This window comes from Thunnus thynnus, chromosome 8, assembly GCF_963924715.1.
Source record: "Thunnus thynnus chromosome 8, fThuThy2.1, whole genome shotgun sequence".
Taxonomy (NCBI): Eukaryota; Metazoa; Chordata; class Actinopteri; order Scombriformes; family Scombridae; genus Thunnus; species Thunnus thynnus.
The window spans coordinates 23982621-23995672 of NC_089524.1; the positions used below are offsets into that span (position 1 = coordinate 23982621).

The 13052-nt window shown below is 40.9% G+C and overlaps 2 long non-coding RNA genes across 2 annotated transcripts; one reads left to right on the forward strand and one right to left on the reverse strand.

Moving 5' to 3' along the window:
- The first annotated feature begins 2536 nt into the window (after positions 1–2536).
- On the forward strand, positions 2537–10007 carry LOC137188001 (uncharacterized). Its single transcript, XR_010929313.1, has 3 exons — positions 2537–2866; positions 3986–6271; positions 7107–10007. It is a non-coding gene; the product is annotated as an uncharacterized lncRNA (long non-coding RNA).
- Positions 10008–11953: 1946 nt separating this feature from the next.
- Positions 11954–13052, reverse strand: LOC137188456 (uncharacterized). The gene is made up of 2 exons (XR_010929411.1): positions 12252–13052; positions 11954–12058 (listed from the first exon to the last, which is right to left on the reverse strand). It is a non-coding gene; the product is annotated as an uncharacterized lncRNA (long non-coding RNA).

A 13052-nucleotide genomic window follows, 5' to 3' on the forward strand; every position in this document is an offset into this window, starting at 1 on the left:
ATAGTTTGGTGAGCTATAAGGATATCCAATGATATTTGACATAAGTGAGCTGCCTAGTTTTACACAATTAATTAAAAATGTCTACATTTGGAGGAATAATAAAGCAAAGTGGCCTTATTTAATGCTGAACCAGTCTCAAAATCATCATCATCAGATACTGTTAAAAATGCAATTACAGGGTCTTTTCAAGAACAGGCAGAGACTTGATTGGGTTCAAACGTCATGATAAGAAGAGTGTCAGCTCAGACTTCAAAAATACACTTTGTTCACAAGGAGGCAGTGTTGTCTTTTTTGTTAATTTAATTCATGCTCAAAAAGCAAAGCATACAGAGATTCTGAGAGAACATGCAGAGAGAGCAAAAGTTTATTTGGTAGAAAACAAACTAAAATGATTCTGTTCTCATTTAATCTAGTCTAAAAGAAGATGATCAGAGCATTAATGTATTTCTTACATGCAACATTGTATTTAAGAGACAGGACATACTATGTTTAGATATCAATAGATATGACGTCTCTAAAACAGCATTGAGTGAACACTTCAATGTCTGGTTTTAACTGTAGCAATACCTGGAATTTGCCTGGAATATCCTACATTTTATTGACAAAACATTTTTGTAAAAGCCAAAACATGTCACATAAACTGACCAAATCATATTTATCTTCTTACAATGTTTTGATTCAACTTGCCTAAAGAAAATTTCATTGATATGATTTAGAAACATTGAAGTAAAGTATATTTTGAATTTTTAAATGTGTGCAAAGCATATTTAGCAGCGTCATTGCTATGGAGCAAATGATAACAGCAACTTAATTATCAGTTTTGAAATTCTCCAGTGTTATACAATTTAAACAAATGAGTCTACCGTAAATTCAAATTGGATTTGCTCAATTGAGTGTAACATGTATTAGAGCTTTCCATTATATTTCATGGCCAAATCGATTCAGCAGCTATAGTGAGGAATCTTGGCATAATGGTAGATTTTTGGGCCACCTCCATGTGGACTGGAGGTGTAGGACAATACCCCGTATGCCTTTCCATCTTCATAGACCAGTGGACCACCAGCGTCTCCCTGGATTCCTCAACACCAGTGAATTAAGTATCATTGTTGACCAACGTTTGTTTGTCCATGTTATGTTATAAATGTTATAAATGTACATACCACAGCCGGTCCAATGTCTCCCTGAGAGCAGTATGAGTTTTCGGTAACACACTGCTCTTCATCACTTAGTGTTACATTGGCTTCCATGAGTCTATGAGACATATGTCCTGTGTTGCTGCTTGTTGTGCCCCAGCCGGAGACTATACATGATTTTGGCAGAGAGCTGTCACCTAGACCTGCGAGACCAATGGGTTTCACAGTGTTGCTGAAATGTGCCTTGGAGCTCATCTTGTGGAACAGGGAGAAATAAAAACAAACAAACAAACAAACAAACAAACAAAAGTATCAAGGTAAAAATCAATTCAGATTTCTCCAATACTCACATTTATCTGTTACTAACACATTATCTGATTAATTATTGTTCAGGAGTAGGCATACATTATTTAATTCCTTTTTTAAAGTATAAAATGCATTCAATTAAGCATTTGAAAATAATCACAAACATATAAAATTCCAAAAATAAACAAAAATAAAATTTTTGCCATTAACTGCAAGAATTTTGAAGGCAATATTTTATGTTTTACCTTGATTTTCCTTATGTGGAAATGCAGTTTGTAGGTAAAATTTCTGTAGTCTTTTACTGTGCCAACCACTGTTAGACCGTTTTCCTGAAAGTAAGCCACTGGCGTCTTTTTCATGCCCCTGTCCCTTTACAGCAGGCCTGTTCAACTAGCGGCCCATGGGCCGGATACAGCCCTTTCGAATTTTTCTATGGCCTGCAAGAGGCTGCCTGCAAATCAGGCTAGCATGGTAACATTTATTTATTTATTTTTTTTTTTGTTTAAGGGGACAGATAGCTGTGGTTCACACTCCAACATAGTAAGTGGCAGGAATGCGCCTTAATGCTGGTTGCCATAAAAACGATAAAACAGCCATAAAACGGAAAAAAGAAGAAGTATCACACCCGCTCCACACCTGCCATTTGCTCACTGGGTCAAGTTGCACTCTGGGCTGGCAGGCCCGGGCGGGCCACAGAGAAACTCACTTTACCTAACAGCAAGCTTCAAAATGTCCCGGTCGAAGCTAGAGAGACGTAAAGTTGGTTGTGAAAATTGCCAATTGCAAAAGCGAATGGACTGAGAAGTATTTATTCACTTTGCCAACTGCAACAAGTAATAAACCGGTGTGTTTATTGTGCAACAAATGCATTGCTGTGATGAAAGAATATAACGTGAAGAGGCTTTACAAGTCAAATCATGGCTCGTTTTCTGCCAGTTTTGCAGAGGGCTTGGAGGAACGGAGAAGGAAAGTACAGGGACTGCCAGCATCTTTTCAATGGAGTCAAGTGGCCCTTGGTCGCTTTTGCACGGAACAAGAGAGAGCCATGATAGTATCCCTGCATATAGCCTGGACACTTACCAGAGAGAAGAGGCCTTTTACCGAGGTGGAAACCGTTAGAGATTGCATGCTTGCTGTCATTGGTGAAATGGTTGTTGATGAAATAGTTAAGGAAAGCGTCACTTCAACCATTAAAAAAGTACCTCTCTCGGACACATCAACTCTTCGCAGAGTGGAACTACTTGCAAAGGATGTCTCAAGAAAGCTTTTGGAAAACCTTCAAAAAGCAGAGGTGATGTCTATCGCTGTCGACGAATCAACTGATCGTACCGACATGGCCCAGCTATGCATCTATGTCAGGTTTTTCGACGGAGTGTGCTTTTGGGAAGAACCTCTGGGACTTATTCCATTGGAGGGACACACTACAGGTGAGGTGATTTTTCAAAAGATTGTCTCATTTTTTAATGAGCGTGAACTGGATTTGCAAAAAGTTTGCCTGTTGGTTAATGATGGCACTCCAACTATGATTGGTAGAGTGCAAGGGCTGGTGGCGAGGCTATCAGCCATAGCCCCACATATGCAGTTCATCAGTCTTTGCTGTGTGCAACGCTCGGTGGTGGTCTGAAAAACACTATGGACACTGTTATGAACATTGGGAATTTTATTCGATCAACCTCCAGCCTGCAACATCGCCTCTTCCGTCAGCTACTTGCTGACACCTCTGCAGAACACACTGACTTATTTGTCCATAACGACCTCAGATGGCTCAGCAAAGGAAAGTTTCTGGACTGTTTCTGTCAACTCAGCCAGGAGATTGTGTCTTTCCTTTGCATGTGTAAACACAAACGGGCAACAAACCTCATGGAGTGCATGTTGGATGAACAGTTTATGGCAGAAGTCCACTTTCTGTGTGACATTTTTGGACACTTTGAATTTGGAAGTGCAGGAGTGGGAAAAATCTATTGCTGATTTGGTTGAGAGGCTTTGTGCCTTCAAGAAAAAGCCAACGATTTTCACAACAGACCTAATGGTAACAAAAGTGCTGCACTTCCCAGAACTCCGTGCATTCATGAGCACAGCACCTGGGGCGCACATAACACCCGTCATGACAGACTTCATGACAAAATTGACTGAGAACTTTACTGAGAGATTCCAAGGCTTCAGCATTCCCATTGAGGTATTGCAGTTTGCTTGTGTAATGGAAAAAACACACTTTGTATCCTCTGCACCACATTTCAGACTTTGCACTTTGGATAAACTCACATTTAACCTTAACCTATAACCTTGAACATGTAACCATCTGGTCGTATGCTCATTATTGGTTTTTGTCAGTCCCTTTTGAGACAGCTTTGATGACATCCGGCACTGTACCCCACACACATCCTGATACTGTTTCCCACACTCCTTGTCTATAAAGAGTATGTACACTTTGTATTTGATTATCAGTCTGCAATTACACTTTGCTGTGACTGTACACTGATCCCTTGCAAGGTTCTCATTAAAAGACAAAAAGACAGCTTGGTCATTGTCAGATTTTTTTTTTCCAGATTTCTACCACAAACTGGTGTCAGAAGTGGGATTGCTCGACTGAGGGTGTCTGGACTCGGAGTCAAAGGGGGCCGATCATCCTGAAGCCAAATCTTCAGCCTCAACCTTGCCACAAGGACGGGTGAGACGGAGGGCCTAAAACCCGAGGCGCTGAAACCAATGATCCTGAACTGGTGAGAATCTGGAAATTGACTCAGAGAGAAAAAAAGGGGTACTAAAAAGGTTGAAAATATTAATGGTGAAATAAGAAAGAGATTTTGATCTACCGATCAGGAAAGAGTCCCAACAGTTTTTTTAACCAAGGTTTAATAGAAAACCTGGAGGTGCACTGACGAGTCCACCTCAAAGAGAGTTTACTGTAATCACAATAGTGTGTGGAAGAATTATTACTTGGTAATACTTATAATATTGTGTGAGGTAAGACTCAGAAAATGCACATAGGAAACGTAGATAATTTCTCTGTTCTGATCACCCTGTTTTGATGAAAAAAAAAATTGAGAATTTGACAGTAATAAGACACCATACTGAAATTGGTCACATTATTTTGGGTATACTAACATTGATTAGTTTTCTGATATTCTTAACGGGTGTACTTTGGAGATTAGTTGAACACATAACTCAAATCTCTTACTACATTTTCTTTCTTTTAATCTGCCAAAATGGGTAGCGTTAACAATAACAATCATACAAAGTACAAATATGATAATGTGAACCTGTCCGCTCCAAATATAAACTACATGAGAGTGAACTATGGTGATTCATCTGTGAAACAAATAAAAATCTGGATTACTGAATGTGGCTTTCTGAGCACAGGAAGTTTCAGTATCAGACAGCTAAATCAGCTGAAGGAAAGACGGCAGGAGAAGGAAAAAAAGACTGAGGATAAAAAGGCAAGAGGAAGTTCATAGGAGATTGGAAAGCTTTTAGTTTATAGATGAAAGAAGCACAAAAGAGGGACAGAAAACACAGGCAGGGACAGATAAAACCTCATCTGTGTCTCAGTGTGTCAAAATGCAGGATTCTGAATTCAACTGGGTGCTGCCCAGGAGACGCCTCAACCCGCCACAACAACAAGATGAACCAGCAGCCCAAGCTCATCAGACGCCTGATCCACGGCCAAGAGCTACACCACCATATAACTCTAACCTTCCCCCATCTCATGTTCCCCTCATCTACCCTGATACATCTGGCTTACGACAACTTTTGGATGAGGCCACAGCAACAACAAATCAACAGGACAAAGCTGCCTCCCCTTCTCATACCAGGTCTGGTCTGGTATTCAAAAGATCTCAAAATCCAACCATTGTCCCTGTGCTTTCATTCACCACCCCCCATCTCCAGTGAGACCTGACACAGAGGGAAACGTGGACCGGATCCCGAATCTCCCCATGATGGAGGTAGAAGGTGCACCTTTCATCACCATCAAATGGAGGTGGTGTGAAATTTGCAGCTGAACTGATTCTGTTTTGCAGAGCGTTTCACCCAACAACCTCTGAACTGAGATGGCTCCTGATGGTAAAGATGGGCAATAATTGGGCAAAGATCTCAGCAGGATATCCAGAGAATGATATGACACTGGCTAACCCCGACTGGGTGCATAATGACAACGCAGCCTATAGAGTACACATCACAGATCTCTGTGAGCACATCAAAGCAGCATTCACTGTGAGATTGGACATGAGCAAAATCTCCTCATGTAAACAAGAAGATGATGAGAGTGTTCACAACTATCTCACTCGTCTGACAGAAGTTCACAACACACACAGCGGGCTGACACCTACAGCTGACCTGAATGATAATGCTATTACAGCATGGGAAGTACATTTGAGAAACAGCTTCCTGAATGGACTGGAACCTGATATTTCCTACATAGTGAAACGTATATTCATCACCTGGGACTAAACGCAAATTAAGCCTCATTGAAGCACATGCTGTGCACGCTGAGAAAATCCTCAAAGAAAGCCAAGTGAGGAAAGGAGAAAAGAAAGAGAAAGATCTGCACATTGCTGCATTGACTATGTTCCAAGGACATGCCAGAAGGCGCAAACACAGCCGTGGCAGAGGCGGACTTAGAGGTGGCTGTAGAGGATGACACACAACTGATCCAGATTCTTGTTTTCATTGTGGTGAGAGAGGACACTGGGCCAAAGACTGCGTAAAGAAAAATCCAACTTTCAAGCACAAAGCCGATTGACTCGGGGCGGCAGCTCAGGAGGGGGAGGAATCAGCACCTTTAACTTTGACCACACTGACGCACGATGAGAGACAACCTACACATCAGACAGGTGATTGCACCATGCACACACATATGCATACACTGATTGATGATGCCATAGCTCAGTTAGAGAAGAAGCAGGAAACAGCAAACACACAGCATGTAGGCACATATGCTAAATACTCAACTGATGCTTACGCAGGCATGCCGACACACACACTTCTTGTACATGGTAAGCATGCAACATTTCTTGTTGATTCTGGTGCAATACAATCTGTTATTAGAGCTGATACTTTTTTAACACCTCCAAAGATGAGCGGAAGATACATGAAGTCTGTAGGGGTGTCAGGTGACACAGTTCTGGAAAAATACAGATCTCCATTATCATGCACTGATGATGTTACAGGCAAATTTAAGCATTCATTATTGTTGTCAAACTGTTGTCCAATCAATCTAATGGGAAGAGATGTAATGTGTTTCTTGGGTATTTGTCTTGTTTCAACATCAAAAGGGGTTATTGTTATTCGAACAAGTGAACTTGAGTTCCCTGACACTCACGTATTTGTGAAATACAGCCCTGACACACTGCTTTATGTGTATGAACGCAAGCTCTGCACATCAGCTGTGACTTCCGTAAACACTGCTGATGTTGAGAGTTCATGCACACTCACATTCAACATAGACACAGACTACATGCAACCACAAGACCTACACTGCACTGCACACATACATGAAGGGGGAGATGCAGAGTTTGAGAAAAGATGGTTCAAAGATGGTTGTCTGAGCGAAAAGCTAACATTAAGTAACATGTTTTGGAATAAACACAGATATGCCGTTTCAGTGACCTTGCCTGAACAAACAAAACCAAAGCAAATTGATGAATCTTCACCATATTTCTCTTTCAGTGATCCAGGTTCCAATTCTCTTTTTGACATTCCTGTTTCATATCCACATGTCAAACACAGGGAAGGAAAATGGCAAGATTTGGGTCCATGGGTGAGTCAGTGTGTTAGTGCACAAATGTGGGAGTCAAAATCTGATCCTTATGTTCAATATAATCCTGTTTTGAAGGTTTATCGACAAAAATACACCTCTGTTGTTCACACACTCAGATCTGTTCAGCTGATACCAGACACAACACACATCTGCATATATGCATGACACCTGTGATGTCATAAACAGCCCAGCCCTACAGGAAGTCCCAAAGACTCTGTGGGCCCAAGGCAAACATGATGTTCGTCTGATTAAAGGAATGCAGCCAGTTGTGATAACACCAAAATCTGATTACAGGCCCTGCCAACCACAATATCCTCTCAAAAAATAAGCGGTTGAGGGCGTTACACCAGTCTTTAATGCTTTATTAAAGGCAGGTGTAATCATTCCTTGTGAAAATTCTCCTGTGCACACACCAATCTTTTCACAATCTCCAGTGAAAAAAATCAGGGATGAAGGACAGCTAGGTGAATGGTGTTTTTTACAAGACTTGCAAAGTGTGAATGATGCTGTACAACAATGTGCTCCAAATGTCCCTAACCCATATACTATTCTTTCTCAGGTGCCGCCTGAAAGTAAATGGTTTTCAGTGGTCGATTTGGCGAACGCATTTTCAGTGTTCCAGTCCATCCAGAGAAGGGTTTTGTGAATCACCTACCATCTACAGCGTTGCGTTGAAAGAAAGTTTGAGCTCATTAAAACTGTCACCAGGAAGTGCACTGTTGCAATATGTTGATGATTTCATGATCTGTGCCCCAACTCAAGCTCAGTGTGAAAAAGACACAATTGCACTGTTGAAACATTTGGATAAAGAAGGTCATAAAGCTACCCTGTCAAAATTGCATTTTGTACAACAAGAAGTGACATTTTTGGGTCATGTGATCACATCAGAGGGCAAATCCCTCTCCCCAAAAAGAATAAAAGCAATCCAAAACATTCCACAACCAATTACAAAGAAACAAGTCATGTCTTCTTTAGGAATGTGTTCTTATTGCAGATCATTCATTCCCAGCTATGCTGTCCTCGAGGTGCCCCTGAGCGCAATCTCACACGGGCGAGGCCTGCAGGCACCACAGTAAGGTGACATGGACTGCTGAACCAGAAAAAGCATTTGTTGATTTGAAACTTGCTCTCCAAATGACTCCGACTCTTGGATTACCTGATCCAAGTCAACCTTTCACCTAGACTGTTGACAAAAATGGAGGATGCGTGACTTTAGTGCTGCTCCAGGAACATGGAGGCAGACAGAGACCTGTAGCTTACTTTTCAAACTTGACCCTGTAGCTGCAGGACTTCCTACATGTCTGAGAGCTGTTGCGGCTGCAGAAAAAGCTGTGATGGCTTCCAGGGACATAGTGGGGTACTCTGACCTAACTTTGCTCGTTCCACATGCTGTTTCATTGATTTTGCTCAAACAGAAAACATCTCATCTTTCTGCAGCAAGATGGCTCCGTTACAACACTGTGTTGCTTGAAATGCCTAACATCACTGTGAAAAGATGTAATGTTCTTAATCCTGCAACTCTTCTCCCCACAGAAGGTGATGGAGAAGAACACAACTGTGTTGCCACAATAAGTTTGTGCCACAAACAACATTGGTATTGGTATTCAAACACCACAAGCAGCACACCCTCCACCAGAAAAAAACATTTGATCACTTACAGATGGATTTCATTGAACTAACACCAAGTGGAGGAAAGAAATATTGTCTGGTAATTATTGACATGTTTTTCAAATGGATTGAAGTTTTTCCCATAGCAAAACAAGACACTGGTGCTGTTGCTAAAGCTCTTATCATTGTCAGGAATTCCGGGAAGAATTAGCAGTGATAATGGAACACCGTTTGTCTGTGCTGATCTAAAACAAGTTGGTCAATATTTTGGCATTGACATGAGACAGCATTGTGCTTATCATCCAGCCAGTGGTGGTGCTGTTGAGCGAGAGAATGGCACCTTAAAAAATAAATTGGCAAAAGGAAACAGGCTTGTCTTGGACAAAGACACTCCCAATTGTTCTTATGCAAATGAGAGCTAGGGTCAGACCAAAATACGGCCTTAGTCCATTTGAAATCCTGTTTGGGTGAGCAGCCAACACAGGCATTGGACCTGTCAAAAGACAATTACCATCCACAGTCCACTGTGAAGATGAAATGCTTCGTTACTGTGCTAACTTATCTTCTTTTTTTTATCTAACATACACAACCAGGTGAAAGAAGCACTACCAACTCTAGTCACAGGACCTCTTCATGACCTGCAGCCTGGTGACAGGATAGTATTGAAAGACTTGAGAAGAAAGGCTTGGCGCTCTAAGCGGTAGGCGGGCCCATTCCAGGTGCTGTTGACCACACAGATGGCAGTAAAGGTCACTGAAAGAGTCACCTGGATCCATGCCAGCCACTGCAAAAGAGTTCCACCTCCACCAGAGACACCTACAACAGAGTAAGTCACCACGGCGCGATTGAGGACTCTACGAGAGTGTAGGTGGATTGCTGCTCTCAGGTGACCAACACAAAGACATCCATTCACACACCAGGAAGAGAAGTAGAAGTGACAGTATTGGCATACTGTCCAACAAGAGCGGGCCAGGCTCCAACTAAGTGATGTGCTGAGTGAATCTCAGTGTCACCATCGTGGGATCAATGATGGAACCCGAACGACGGCCATGGCATCCATTCAGATGTCCTGGATGGTGTGGTTCGCAAGGTTCAATGTGTTCTCTTTTTGTGATTTAATTGTTCTCGTAATTGTGATTCCAATCAGCTTCAATTTAGACAGTCAACATGCACAAACAAATACCAACACAACACCAGGGCCACAACCAACAAAGTCTGCAATTACGCTTTTTTGTGACTGTACACTGATCCCTTGCAAGGTTCTCATTAAAAGACATTAAGACAACTTGGTCATTGTCAGCTTTTTATTTTTCAGATTTCCACCACACTCGTGACCCATTTTCCATAAAACCAGAGGCAGACTTCTGTGTAAAATCAAAAGAGGTAATGTCTTGTATTGATGAGAACATCTTTCAGATGGAATTGGTTGATGTGCAGTCCTCCTTTGCTTTAAAACAGCACTTGCAGTCTGAGGGTGCAGTGGACTTTTGGTCTAAGCATGTTAGCCAATATCAGTACCCCACAATAAGGAAAGTGGCCTTGCTAATACTGACAATGTTTGGATCCACTTACACTTGTGAGTCTAGTTTTCTTGTATGAATGCCATCAAAACAAGGGCACGTTAATCCATGACCAATGAGAAGTTGCATTAGTGTCTCAGGATTGCCCTTACTACTTATGAGCCAAACTGTTGAAATAGCGAAATCAAGGCAGTGTAATTTCTCTTATTGACTCAAACAGGCTCAAAATGACAGAAGTCTGATTTGTATGGTAGTTCTGTAGTAGTAAATCACCTGATTGAGGCATTTAATGCCATCTTAGTGAATATGCAAAGACTACAGATCTGTTTTATGATGATTCAAACAGGCCTACTTATTGTTAGTCTTGATACTGTTCAACTGTTTTCACCCTTAACAAATATGGATATGGACCTGCTATAAGCACCATATGTCTGCTTGGAATTGTTTTTGATAGTACCATGAACAGGCCCATTTATTATTAGTCTGATGGCTACTGTTTTACTATGTTCATCTTGCATTTAGCATTTAAGGATATGGACCTATTTTAAAAGCTCCTTATGTATGCTTGGAAGTGTTGTTGAGGATGTTATAAACAGGCCTACTTATTGTTAGCCTGATGGATACTGTTTTACTATATTCATCTTGTTTTCTACATTTGTGGATATGGACCTGTCAGAAAAACACCTCATGTCTCCTTGGTTTTTAAATTGCTACTCTTTGCACTTCTGTTTCAAGCTTTGTAACCATAGCTTTCCTACTTTTTGTATAGACTGGCTGCTGTCTGGAATTGATTGTAATGATACAATTAAAGTGAAAGAAAAGGGATGCACGTGACTAGTTTATTCTATGTAGTTATATATCTATTAACATTATACTGTAAGTTATTTGTAACCATTAATTGACAAAGTATTATGTGTGGCCCGCAGACCCCCAGTGATTTTCCTATTTGGTCCATTTGCTATTGAAGTTGAAAAGCCCTGCTTTATAGTAATAAAATCAGTTGTGATGAGGAAAGGATTTGTTTCTATCTTGTCTGTTTTTTCTGTTATTTTTTTTTTTCTAAAATATTGTTGAATTGCCTATTCATTAATTTGTTTTCAGGTTTGTACTGATGATTCAAGGGATGGAGATAAAGAGCATTGTTTGAGTATTGCAGGGTAGAACTACTTAGCCTTAGCGTTATAGTACAGTACTCTAAATAAAATTGTTATCTATGTTATTACCCTTGTTGTAATTAATGAAATTTTATTCATTCTAACATAACCCTTAGATGGTTTGAATGCTTATATAGAAAAACCTACACAGACAAGCAACACGGTGGTTATATTTATGCTGTAAGTGTTTGTATTTTCAAACAGTATGCTTTATTTTTAAAAGAGAAAGTATTTGAGAATGAGAAATAACCAAAAGGTGTTTGCAAAGGAAACTCAAATGCAAATTTGGCTGGAGTTGCTAGAGCAGGGGTGTCCAAACTTTTTTTTCCTGAGGGCCACATACAGAAAAATATACAAAGGACTGGGCCACTCACTAGACGTGAGGTATACTGTCTCACTTCTAATGCACTACTGCAGGTAAATTACGTTTGATAACTGAACATGTTTGAAGAAAAAAAGCCTCCATCACAGCTCTCCATTAGTAGATTTTCATTTTATTTTTTATAAAAAGGTTGGCAGGTCATTCTCTCAGTGACAGCCTCAGATTGTTTCTTAGGGTGCTGATCCCCCTTCATTGTCCTGTATGAAGGGAGAGACAAGAAGAGAAATAGAGGATGTGGATATTTCAAGCTTATTACACAAATAAATTATTGGGCTTATTAAAACATCAACTAACGTTTGTTAAGAAATTATCATCAACTTTAATTGACTGAATTTATTAAGTAATTGGGCTTATTAACACATGAAAACTGTGTGTATATTTTCGACTCACCTGTAATGGGAAGAATGTTGCGCTCAGTGGGAGCAGTGATGCTGCGCTTTGGTCTGAAGGAGAGCTGGCACGTCAGGAGTAAGTTTGGTGGTTGAGATATGAAGGATGTCACGGAGAAGGCTGTCGGTCATTCTGGTTCTCAATCTGCTTTTGATCAGCGTTAACAGCGAGAATGTCTGCTCACAGATGTATGTTGAGCCGAACAGACTCATCATTTGTTTTGCGTGGCGTCTTATCAGAGGAAACTTGGCCTTTTCCAAGCTCCGGTAGAAGTCAGGTAGGGAGAGAAGCTGATGTTGATTCTTCAGAGAATCATCACACTGCATTTCGATCAGTTCTAATTGCAGACTCTCACTTCTTCTGCATCCACCGAAAACGGAGCCGCAAACAGTGTGATTTCCTTCTCAATGACAGAAAAATCTTGAAAGCGCAGAAGAGTGACTTCTGTAATGAGAGATGTGATCACAGACACATATTCTCCCATTTTAGCAGAGAGCTTAGCATTTGGAAATGCGCATTTGATTTCAGTCAGTGTTGGGAAGTGCGCTACATTAAAGTTGCGCAGTTGAGACTCGGAGAGACGGAGCTTCGCACGGAATGCTTTCATGTGTGCATGCAGCTGTGGTACCAGCTGCTCTTTGCCTTGTAGTCTCTTGTTAGGGTGTTGAGATGATCAGTGAGATAAACTAAAAAAGCCAGGTCTGCCAACCATAAAGGGTCACTGAGCTCATGCAGAGGTCTGCCCTTTTCTTTCAAAAACTTGCCGATATTTGATCTCAGGGAATAAAACCGCTGCAGCAC